The 11,211-nt window shown below is 44.3% G+C and overlaps 1 protein-coding gene across 5 annotated transcripts in view; it reads right to left on the bottom strand.

Moving 5' to 3' along the window:
• Window positions 1-229: 229 nt before the first annotated feature.
• LOC143036469 (uncharacterized) overlaps window positions 230-11,211 on the bottom strand; it is a 406,722-nt gene continuing 395,740 nt past the window's right edge. For all 5 annotated transcript variants that reach the window (XM_076203857.1, XM_076203859.1, XM_076203860.1 and 2 more), the window contains one exon: window positions 230-2,222. The gene's annotated coding sequence lies outside the window, so the exon portion shown is untranslated. The remainder of the gene's footprint in view (window positions 2,223-11,211) is intronic.

The following is an 11,211-nucleotide window of genomic DNA, read 5'->3' as shown; positions in this document are numbered from 1 at the left end:
GCGAATTTATTCGAGTTCTTTGATATTATGGAAGATCATTGGCAGATATTGTTTGTGAGTTCTGTCTTCAATATATATATATATATATATATATATATATATATATATATATATATATATATATATATATATATATATATATATATATACTCACACGTTAATAAGGTATTGGTAATCAGGTGAAATGAAATATTACAAAACATTTCCGTAGACTTCTTCAATCACCCCCTTTCATCCGTGGGAAGGACCAGTGTATTGCAAAAGTCCAAAATAGGTCTTTCCGTTAGTTGATCCATTTCCATAAATGGGTCGTTAATTCTTGTAAACTATGGCACACTTTATATATTTCTCTGGGTAACGAGGGTCTAAAGGTGCAAGAACAGAACCAGGGTGAGAGAGTCGTACCGATAATTTCTTCTGTTTCATTGTTCTATGAACATTGGGATAGTAAATAAAATCTAAATGGTTCGCATTCTTTTCATAATAATTGCAGACTATTTATTTCAGGTATGGGGGTGTGTAAGGGGGTATATTCATTTGTGATTATCTTCATAGTATCTCATATTTTATTTCAGTAACACTAATCTAACCGGAAACCCTTCCTCAGTTGACTAAAATCGTCTGATGGAGACAAAATTATATATCATATATACTATTGGTTTGTAAAAGTTTGCAGTGATTTTGAAAATTACTATTATTATCATTGTTTTTTTTTAAGAGGGATCCTCTTCTTTTACCTCATTGCTTTCTATAGGGAAATTTTAAGCACATTTACATGTATACTCATACAGTGATAGGCTCAGTTGATTATGAATCGCTATTGATCAGTACTGAAGTACTGATCTAAGTTTGTTGGTCCTCACTGCTACACACTTTCTTCCTTACAAGACCTATAGTAATCATTTCTTTCAGTGTGTATGATACCACAACATGTGTCAAACATGTTACAAACATGCTGAGAACAATTATAATGGCGCTATTTGAGTGAATGGTGAGAGTGGGGAACACAGTCTTCGTTTCTTACTATTCGGTTGTTCAAAATCACCCTACGTTGCACTTTATTCACAGTATTTGTTTTGATCACTAGAAAACTCCGTAATGGGACATGGGCACCATCATCTGACATGTCTTCTTGTTCCAATTTCGAGTTTTCGAGAATCACTTCCAGATATCATTATCTTATCATCATTCACACTTTAATATTTTCTTCATCTCCTTTTCTGTGTTTACACTTTCATATGGTCTTTTCTGCGACCTCCTTTTTCATGACATAACACTTTTTTTCATTCGTCATGCTTTTTCAAGTCTCTCCTTACAGGCTGGTCTAACTTTTTTCACTTTTTTCTTTATCATGTCTTTGGCAAGGTTGTGGAAGGAACTGATGAACACAGATTTTTTGCGGACACACAGACAATAGCGGACAGAGGGATTGATTACGTTCAGATCAAATGTTAACAAATCACAGGAGGGTAAGACAGAAGCACAAAAAAAAGGAGGGAAAAGAAGCGTAGGGGGGAATAAAGGGGGAAGAAGGAGAGAGGAAGAGAGAGAGGAGGCAGGGAGAGAGGAGGAGAGGGAGAGATGGGAAAAGGAGACAAGTGAATGAAGGAGAGAAGGAGGGAGGAGGAAAAAAAGGAGAAAGACAAATATGTAGATAAGGAAAGAGAGAGGGAAATAGGGAGAGAAAGGGAGATATAGAGAGGGGGAGATGGAGAAAGGAAGCAAAGGAAATGAGGAGAGAAGAGGGGAAGAAAAGAGGAAGAAAGGCATAGAAGCATATAAAGAGGAAGTAAGAGTAAAGAAAAAATGAGGAAATGAAACGAAGGAAAAAAGAGAAAAGAAGAACTGGAGGAAGAGAAAGAAATAAGGAGAGAAGAAGGGAAGTAAAGAGGGAGAAAGACAGAGATAAAGAGGAAGTAAGAGTAAAGAGAGGATGAAGAAATGAAACAAGGAAAAATGAGAAAAGTAGAACTGGAGGAAGAAGAAGAAGAAGAAGAACGAAGAGAAAGAAGCGATGACGCGGAAGAAGAAGAAGAAGAAGAAGAAGAAGAAGAAGAATGTCTGTTGATGTCCATGGTGGCTGTGAACGAAATCCGAAGAAGAATGTTGGCTGCTGGAGCAACTCCCTGGGGGCTGCAGCGGCTTCTCTGTCGGTGGCTTTGGCGGCTGCTTTGGTGGCGGCGGCGGCGGCGGTTACGCCTACCAGCGGCTCTGCGAGATTCCTGCAACAGAAGCAATAAAACAAGACAAATTAGTACATGGCAGGAAAGAGCAGGCGGAAGAAGAAGAGGGGTAGAGGGAAGGAGGAGAAGGGGAGGAGGAAGGAGATGGGGAGGGGGAAGGAGAGGGGAGGGGAAAGGAGAGGGGAAGGGGAAGGAGAGGGGGAGGGGGAAGGAGAGGGGGAAGGGGGGAAAGAGAAGGGTAGAGGGAAGGAGAAGGGAATGGGGAAGGAGAGGGGAGGATGGAAGGAGACGGGAAGGGAAAAGGAGAGGAGGATGGAGAAGGAGAAGTGAGGGGGAAGGATAGGAGGAAGGGGAAGGAGAGGAGGGGGAAGGAGAGGGGGATAGGGAAGAAGAGGGGGAGAGGGAAGGAGAGGGGGAGGGAGGAGAGAGGGAGGGAGAAGGAGAGGGAGAAGGAGAGGGTGAGGGGGGAGGAGAGGGTGAGGGGGAAGGAGAGGGGGAGGGGGAGTTAGAGGGGAGAAATAGAGGGGGATGTAGAAGGAAAGGGGGAGACGGAAGGAAAGGGGAAGGGGGAAGGACAGGGGGAGGGGGAAGAAGAGGGGGAAAGGGAAGGAGAGAGTGAGGGGAAGGAGAGGGGGAAGGAGAGGGGGAGGGGGAGAGGGGGGAAGGAAGGAGAGGGGGAGGGGGGAGAGGGGGAGAGGGAAGGAGAGGGGGGAAGGAAGGAGAGGGGGAGGGGGGAGAGGGGGAGAGGGAAGGAGAGGGGGAGGGGGAAGGAGAGGGGGAGGAGAAAAAAGAGTGAATGAGAAAGCTATGATAATGTGTGCTTTACAGAAGTAGTAATAAATGAAACACTGGTACATTGAACCTCTAATATATAACGTTACAAAAGAAAATAAGGAAGAGGGTGAGGAAGAAGAGAGGACGAAAATGAAGAGGAGAAGGAAGTGGATAAGCAGGAGGAGGAAGGGAAGGAAGGGGAAAGGGAGGGCGAGAAGAAGAACGAGAACGAGGAGGAGGAGAACAAAAAGGGGAAGAGGAGGACAACCAGGAGGAGGAAGAGAAGGAAGAAAAGGAAGAGGGCGAGGAGGGCGAGGAGGGTGAGGAGGGCGAGGAGAAGGAAGACAAGAAGTAGAAGGAGGAGGAGAACGAAAAATAGGAGGAGGAGGACAAGAAGGAGGAGGATAAGAATTAGAAGGAGAACGAAAAGGCGATGGGGGAAGGGGAGGAGTAAGAGGAGAAGGAGGAGGAGGAAGAGGAGGAGTAGGAGGATAAAAGAAAACTGGTGTAGGGCTAAAAGTAGAAGAAGAAGAGGAAAGAAAAGATTGAGGAGGAGGAGTAGAAGGTGGACGAGGAGAAGGAGGAGGAGGAGGAAGAGGAGGAGGAAGAGGAGGAGGAAGAGGAGGAGGAAGAGGAGGGGTAGGAAGAAGAGGAAGATGAATAGGAGGAAGAGGAGGAAGAGGAGGAGTAGGAAGAAGAGGAAGATGAAGAGGAGGAAGAGGAGGAGAAGGAGGAGGAGAAGGAGGAGGAGGAGGAGGAGGAGAAGGAGGAGGAGGAGGAGGAGAAGGAGGAGGAGGAGGAGGAGGAGGAGGAGGAGGAGGAGGAGGAGGAGGAGGAGGAGGAGGAGGAGGAGGAGGAGTAGGAAGAATGTGGTATCACATAGATATTTCTCCACTTACATTTAACATCACCACGCTTAATTGCTCAATAAATAAGAAATAAAAATCCAACACTCTATGAATAAATAAGAATGACTTGACCTCCCATCACGTCTTGTTAAGTAAAGAATTGAACGAAATATTCTGTTGCGGTTGGCTGAGCTTAATAACATAACGAACAATAAACTGGAAATACTGATATGCTTGTGTCTGAGCGATCAATAACGAATTACCGCAAATTAAGACAAAGGCGACGTTCAGTATACGTTTTTCTTCTTCATATGCGGGCATTTTCAAAATTCATTGTTCCTTTCATATTTCATCGGAAAATGCGGGGGCAGTTGGTTAGGGGGTGAACGTATATTAGTGAGAACAACACTTGGAGGAGTTACCTGGAAAATATGTTTGACCGCATTTCTGTCAATCAGGCAGTCAATCTGTCTACTCTATTTCTTCTCTCTCTCACTCTCTTTCTCTTTCTCTCTCAGTCTCTTTCCTCTCCTTCACTATATCTCTTTTTTCTTTCTCTCTATTTCTCACTCACTCTCTCACTCTCTTCCCTCTCCTTCACTATCTCTCTCTCTCTCTCTCTCTCTGTTTTTCTTTCACCCTCCCGCTCTCTCTCTCTCTCTCTCTCTCTCTCTCTCACTATTTCTCTTTCTCTCTCTCTCTCTCTCTCTCTCTCTCTCTCTCTCTCTCTCTCTCTCTCTCTCTCTCTCTCTCTCTCTCTCTCTCTCTCTCTCTCTCTCACTCATTCTTTCTCTTTCCCCCTCTCTCTCCCCCCTCTTTCATTATTTCTTCCTTTCTCTCTTTCTTTTTCTGTCTCTGTCTCCAGGGCGAAGAAGGCGTGGTTTCTTTGGAAAAGAGTAATTACATGAACATCTTGTGCGGGGAATCAAACTCGGATCAATTTAGCCAACTCAGAGTTAAATTCTGTCAATATCAGTTATGTTTATTAGTTAAAGTCAGTGTCAGGAATGGGCTGGTTTAGGAACGATTGCTGTCTTTGATGATAAAATGAAGAGACAGAGTTTAGTGATAGTAATTGAATGAAAAAATCTGACGATATCCAGAATAAAAGAAAAAAAACGCAATTCGGTTTCGGAAGGGATTCACGAAAAGCGTCTTCAGTTTCTTCGCTCCCAAGGGAGTGCCAAATAATCCGAATAAAATCGCCTGGCGGCGACCTTAACGGAATGGGAAAGTGCCACCCCGAACGGAAGGATCTGAACGACCCAGTCGGTCAGCCTCATCGTGATAAACAACAACAAGAGCTCCGACTTGCTATAACGAATGACGCCATGCTTTAGAGTGCCTACAATGTGAAATATGGCACGATGGAGAGGCCGGGGTCCGGGGGCAGGGGTCCGGGGGTCCGGGGGGCAGGGGGCAGGGGGCCGGAGGCCGGGGGACGGGGGACGGGGGACGGGGGCAGGGGGTCCGGGGTCCGGGGTCCGGGGGTTCGGGGGTCCGGGGGCCGGGGGCAGGGGATCGGGGGCAGGGGGCAGGGGGCCGGGGGCTGGGGGCAGGGGGCAGGAGGCAGGGGGCAGGGGGCCGGTGGGCTGGGGGCCGGTGGGCTGGGGGCCTGGGGGGCCGGGGGGACGGGGGCAGGGGGCAGGGGGACGGGGGCAGGGGGTGGGGGGACGGGGTTTTGGGGCCGTGGACCGGGAGCAGACGGGAGTGGAGGAGGAAAAGGGGAAGCCAGGCTGAGGAAATGAGGCAGAGAAGTGGAGGAAGTGGTGGAGGAAGGAGAGAAGTAAAAAGAGGAAGAGGAGTGGGAGCCGGGGTGAGGAAACGAGAAACGGAAGTGGAGGAGATGGTGTAGGAAGGAGAGAGGGAAAAAGAGGAAGAGGAATGAAGACAGAAGGAAGGAGGAAAAGAGTAGGAATAGGGAAGAGAGGGGAGAAGGAGGAGGAGGAAATAGAGTAAAGAGAGGAGAGAAAGAAGAGAGTAGGAATAAGGAAGAGAGGGAGGAAGGAGGAAGGAGGAGGAGGAAGGAGGAGGAAGGAGGAGGAGGAAGTGGAGTAAAGAGAGGAGGTAGGAGGGAAAGAGGAATAGAGAAGAAGGGGGAGGAAGGAGGAGGAAAAAGAATGAGAGAAAACGAGAAAGAAGGAAAGGACGAACAGAAGGAGAAAAATGAGATGAAAGAGAATAAAGAAATAAGGACAAAGATACAAGGAGGAAAGGGAGATGAAAGAGAAGGAAGAAGAATATATAGACAGACGTAGGAATGGGGAAAGGAAGAGAAGGAAGAAGGAAAAATATAAAGATATAAAGAGAAAAGGTAGAAGGCAGAGAAAGAAAAAGAAGAGTATAAAGATATAAGGAGAAAAGGTAGAAGGAACAGAAGGAAGAAGAAAAGTATAAGGACACAAGGAGGAAGGGGAAAAGGAAGAGAAAGAAGAAGAAAAAGTATAAATATACAAGGAGAAAAGGTAGAAGGAAGAGAAGGAAGAAGAAGAGTATAAAGACAAAAGGAGGAAAGGGAAAAGGAAGAGAAGGAAGAAGGAAAAATTTAAGGAGGAAAGATAGAAGGAAGAAAAGGAAGAAGAGTATAAAGACACAAGAAGAAAAGGGAAAAGGTAAAGAAGGAAGAAGGAAAAGTAAAAGGATATAAGGAGGAAAGATAGAAGGAAGAGAAGGAAGAAGAAGCGTATAAAGACACACGGAGGAAAGAACAAAGGAAGAGAAGGAAGGAAGGAAGGAAGGAAAAGTAAAAGGATATAAGGAGGAAAGGTAGAAGTAAGAGAAGGAAGAAGAAGAGTATAAAGACACAAGGAGGAAAGAGAAAAGGAAGAGAAGGAAGAAGGAAAAGTATAAGGATACAAGGAGGAGAGGAGGAAAGTAATTAGTATTCTTTGTGATAACTAGCCCTTCCATCCTTGGAAACCATATCTCATAGATGTAGTGGAACCACAGAGATGGTCGAGAGGAAATGAGGGTACTAGAAAGTAAAGTTAAAGTTACTATTTGAGCAGAATCTAGATTATTTTCCAACCATAACATGAACGTCGAGTGACTGGTCCATAAGAGAGAGAGAGAGAGAGAGAGAGAGAGAGAGAGAGAGAGAGAGAGAGAGAGAGAGAGAGAGAGAGAGAGAGAGAGAGAGAGAGAGAGAGAGAGAGAGAGAGAGAGAGAGAGAGAGAGAGAGAGAGAGAGAGAGAGAGAGAGAGACGAAGATAGGAATACAATGAAACAGAGAAGAAGAAATGACAGATAGAAAGCAAATGAAAAACAGAAAAAATTCGTGATAAAATATAAAAGAAAGAAGGTGGAGAGCTACAGAGAAGAGCAAAAGTAATAATAAAAAGAAGAAGAAGAAGAAAACAGAATGATGGATAGAGGAAATACGAAGAGAAAGAAATAGATAGAGGAATTGGATTCCGACGAAGAAAAGCAAAAAGAAGAGATGAAAGGAGAAGAATTGGAAGAAGAAGAAGCGATGTGGAAGGGTGAGGAGGTGGAAGAATGTGAGGAGGTGGAAGAGGTGGGAGAAAGGAAGGAGGAGGAAAACGTGGAAAAGAGGTGGAAGAAGAGGAGATAGAAGAAACTATGGGAGAAGATGAGGAGGTTGAAGAATGTGAGGAGGTGGAAGAGGTGAGAGGAGGTGGAAGAAGAGGAGATAGAAGAAGCTATGGGAGAAAATGAGGAAGTAGAAGAAGCTGAGGAGATATGAGAGGGTGAGGAGGAGGAGGAGGATGGAGGAGGAGGAGGAGGAGTACGTGGGGAAGAAGAGAGGGGAGGAGATGTGAAAAGGTGACACAGTGGAAGAAGGTAAGAAGTAGGAGATAAAAGACGAAAGGAAGTGGAAGACGAGGTGGAAGAAGGTGGAAGGAGATGGAAGATGTGCTGGAAGAAGAGGAGGAGGTGGAAGACAATGAGATGGGAGAGGAAGCGAATGAAGAAGGTGGGAGAAAGAGATAAAAGACGAAAAAGAAGTGGAAGACGAGGTGGAAGAATGTGGAGGGAGGTGGAAGACGAGGTGGAAGAAGGTGGAGGGAAGTGGAAGACGAGGTGGAAGAAAGTGGAGGGAAGTGGAAGACGAGGTGGAAGAAGAAGGAGGGAAGTGGAAGACGAGGTGGAAGAAGGTGGAGGGAAGTGGAAGACGAGGTGGAAGAAGGTGTAGGGAAGTGGAAGACGAGGGGAGCAAGTGGACCCGCAGGATTAGGAGAGGATGAGACGGAAGTGCTGGTAATTCAGCCCATGATTGGACACGTGGAAATGGGATGGGGGACCTGAGGAGTGGGGTGGGTGGGAGGGGGAGGAAGAGTGAGAGAGGGGGGATGGTGGGAGGGGAAGCGTGGGAAGGGTGAACAGAAGTGGGAGTATGGGTGAGAGTGCAGGTGAGAGTGTGTGAGAGCTGGGCTGAGAGTGAAATTGAGTTTGAATTTGAGTGTGAGTGTAAGAATTAAATTGGGAGTGACTGTGAATATGAGTGTGAGTTTGAGAATTAGACTGAGTGAGAGTGAGACTGAGAGTGAGAGTGAGAGTGAGTGTGAGAGTGAGGTTAAGAGTGAGAGCGAGACTGAGAGTGACGACAAGAGTGTGAGAACGAAAGTGGATTCGAGTGTGGCATAAAGAAATTGAACAAAAAACAAAAATCGAAATAGGAATTAAAAATGTACACAAGAACAGGAAGACAACCAAGAACAACGAGGGCAAATGGAACTGGAAACTGGAACCAGCCTGGAATTGGGAACAGTAGATTCAGAAACAGGAATACAGTTACAAGAAACAAAATAGCACCAGAAATGGGGACCCAATTGACACTACGATTGGGAATTGGGAACGGGACTGGAAACAAGAGTAGTCTGGATCCATTAAACTAAAGAGACAAGGAACGAAGTTTCCAGATTTCCATGAAATGAGGAAACAACAAAGTAGGACCAGAAACGGGAACACAATTGACACTACGATTGGGAATTGGGAACGGGACTTGGAACAAGAGTAGAGACTGAATTCATTAAATTAAGGAGACAAGGAACGAAGTTTCCAGAATTCCAGAAAATGAAACTGAATTGAGTTCAGAAACTGCCTCTTTGGAGTTTAGAAAACGGTTTAAAAATTCTACTCAATCCCCCCACCCTAACCCCCTGCCGTTAAATAATTTAATTCACCTAAGGAAGCTCAAAGATTATTAACCGGATAAAAGATATTTGGATCAAAGATAAAATGGATTAATTCATAAATCCTCAAGATGTCTTTATCTATTTCTTTGGTTGTCATCAGATAATCTTATTCGGGTGAAGGAGATCCAACAGGCTGAGATGATGAAGATGTTGGAAAGTTGTTTTGAAAAAAGAGAAAAATAAAAAATAATATAATTGGCAGAGACGTAAAACCAGGTGGAAATCAAAACAACTCAGGAACTATAAAAGAAACAATGATAATAGCATTTTTTGTTTTTGAGAGGAGGGTGAAATGACAACTAATTAAAGAAAAGATAATTAGAACAGGAGATTAAACAGAAAGAAGAACAAGGAGGAGGAGGAGGAGGAGGAGGAGGAGGAGGAGGAGGAGGAGGAGGAGGAGGAGGAGGAGGAGGAGGAGGAGGAGGAGGAGGAGGAGGAGGAGGAGAAGAAGAAGAAGAAGAAGAAGAAGAAGAAGAAGAAGAAGAAGAAGAAGAAGAAGAAGAAGAAGAAGAAGAAGAAGAAGAAGAAGAAGAAGAAGAAGAAGAAGAAGAAGAAAAGGAGGTAAAAAAAATTAAGAAGGAAAACAAAGGCAAGCTAAAGGAAAACAGAAGCCTCAGGCAGTGCACTGAAGAAGTGTGCTTGAGACCAACAACGAATCTCCTCAACGAGCTACTCAAAAAAAAAAAAAATAAATAAAAAAAAAAAAAAAAAAAAGAGGAGAAAGGGGAAGACAAGGAGAAAGGGGAAGAGGAAAAGGAACAGGAAGAGTGAGAGGAGAAGAAAGGGAGACAAAGAGGAGGAAGGGAAAGAGGAGGAGAAAGAGGAAGAGGGAGAGGAACAGGAGTAAGAGAGGGAGGCAAAGAGGAGGAAGGGGAAGAAAAGGAGAAAGAGGAAGAGGAAAAGGAACAGGAGGAGTAAGAGGAGAAGAAAGGGAGACATAGGGAAGGAAGGGGAAGAGAAGGAGGAAGAGGAAGAGGAACACGAAGAATAAGAGGAGAGGTAGGAGGGAGAGAAGAAGAGGAGACAGAGGAAGATGAGAAGAAAGCGGGAGAGGATGAGGAAGAGGAGGAGGAGAAAGAGGAGGCGGAAGAGGAGGAGAAAGAGGAGAAAGAGGAGGAGGAGGAAGAGGAAGAGGAAGAGGAAGAAGAAGAGGAAGAAGAAGAGGAAGAAGAAGAGGAAGAGGAGAAAAACCGGGGTTAGTTTTATTATGTCTTGTTACCTAGAGTGAGGCTTCTATACACATACACACACATGTATACAAATGTGCACACACGTACATGTACACACACGTGGATGCAAGTACATAACCGTACACATACGTACATACATGTACACACACACACACCTATGTGGATGCACGTACATGCATATACGCCCATGAACATGTACATACATATATACACATGTACACACAGAGACATGTACATACATATATACACATGTACACACAGAGACATGATAAAAGAGATGAAGAGAAGGAAGAAAATGGGAGGAAGGTACAGGAAGAGGAGGAAGAAAACGGAAGATAAAAAGACGAGAAAGGAAGAAGAAAGGGGAATAAGGGAGGTGGATAAAGAGGAGATAGGAAAGAAAAGGAGGAGAAGGTGAGAGGAATGAAAAAAAAAAGTAGAGGCGGAGAGAGTAAATTGGGGAGGAGGAGAATGAGGAAATAGGAAGAGACGGAGACCGAGAAGAAGAAGGAAGGAAGGAGATAAAGGGAAGAGAAGGAAAGGAGGGGTAAGGAAAAGGTAAATCTGGTAACTGAGGAAAGGGAAAGGGAAAGTGAGGAAGGGAAGGGAAAGGTAGTTCTGGTAGTTCTGGGTGGATAGTTGGGGTCATATGAAGAATATTCGGAACTCGAGGCTGTCTGACCGAGGAACGTTTTCTGCAACGTTCCGGGAAACGTTCCGAGAAACGTTTTGAGCAACGTTCTGAGGAATGTTTTGAGCACAATGATACCTTTCAGCGTCATAGAGGAGAGGGGGGAAATGGGGTTTCTAGAATTAGACAAAACCAGATTTTTTTTTTATCGATTAATAAATTCATTTATTATTATTATTATTATTATTATTATTATTATTATTATTATTATTATTATTATTATTATTATTATTATTATTATTATTATTATTATTATTATTATTATTATTATTATTATTATTATTATTAGTTATTAATATTCTTAGGGAGGGTTAGAGGGAGAAAGGAGGTCAGAGGTCAGACTAGGTCACACAGTGCTAAACT

Source organism: Oratosquilla oratoria, chromosome 20, assembly GCF_046742065.1.
Source record: "Oratosquilla oratoria isolate Oo_2021 chromosome 20, ASM4674206v1, whole genome shotgun sequence".
NCBI classification, from domain to species: Eukaryota; Metazoa; Arthropoda; class Malacostraca; order Stomatopoda; family Squillidae; genus Oratosquilla; species Oratosquilla oratoria.
The sequence above is the reverse complement of the archived record's forward strand: the minus strand, read 5'-3'. Positions and strand labels throughout refer to the sequence as shown.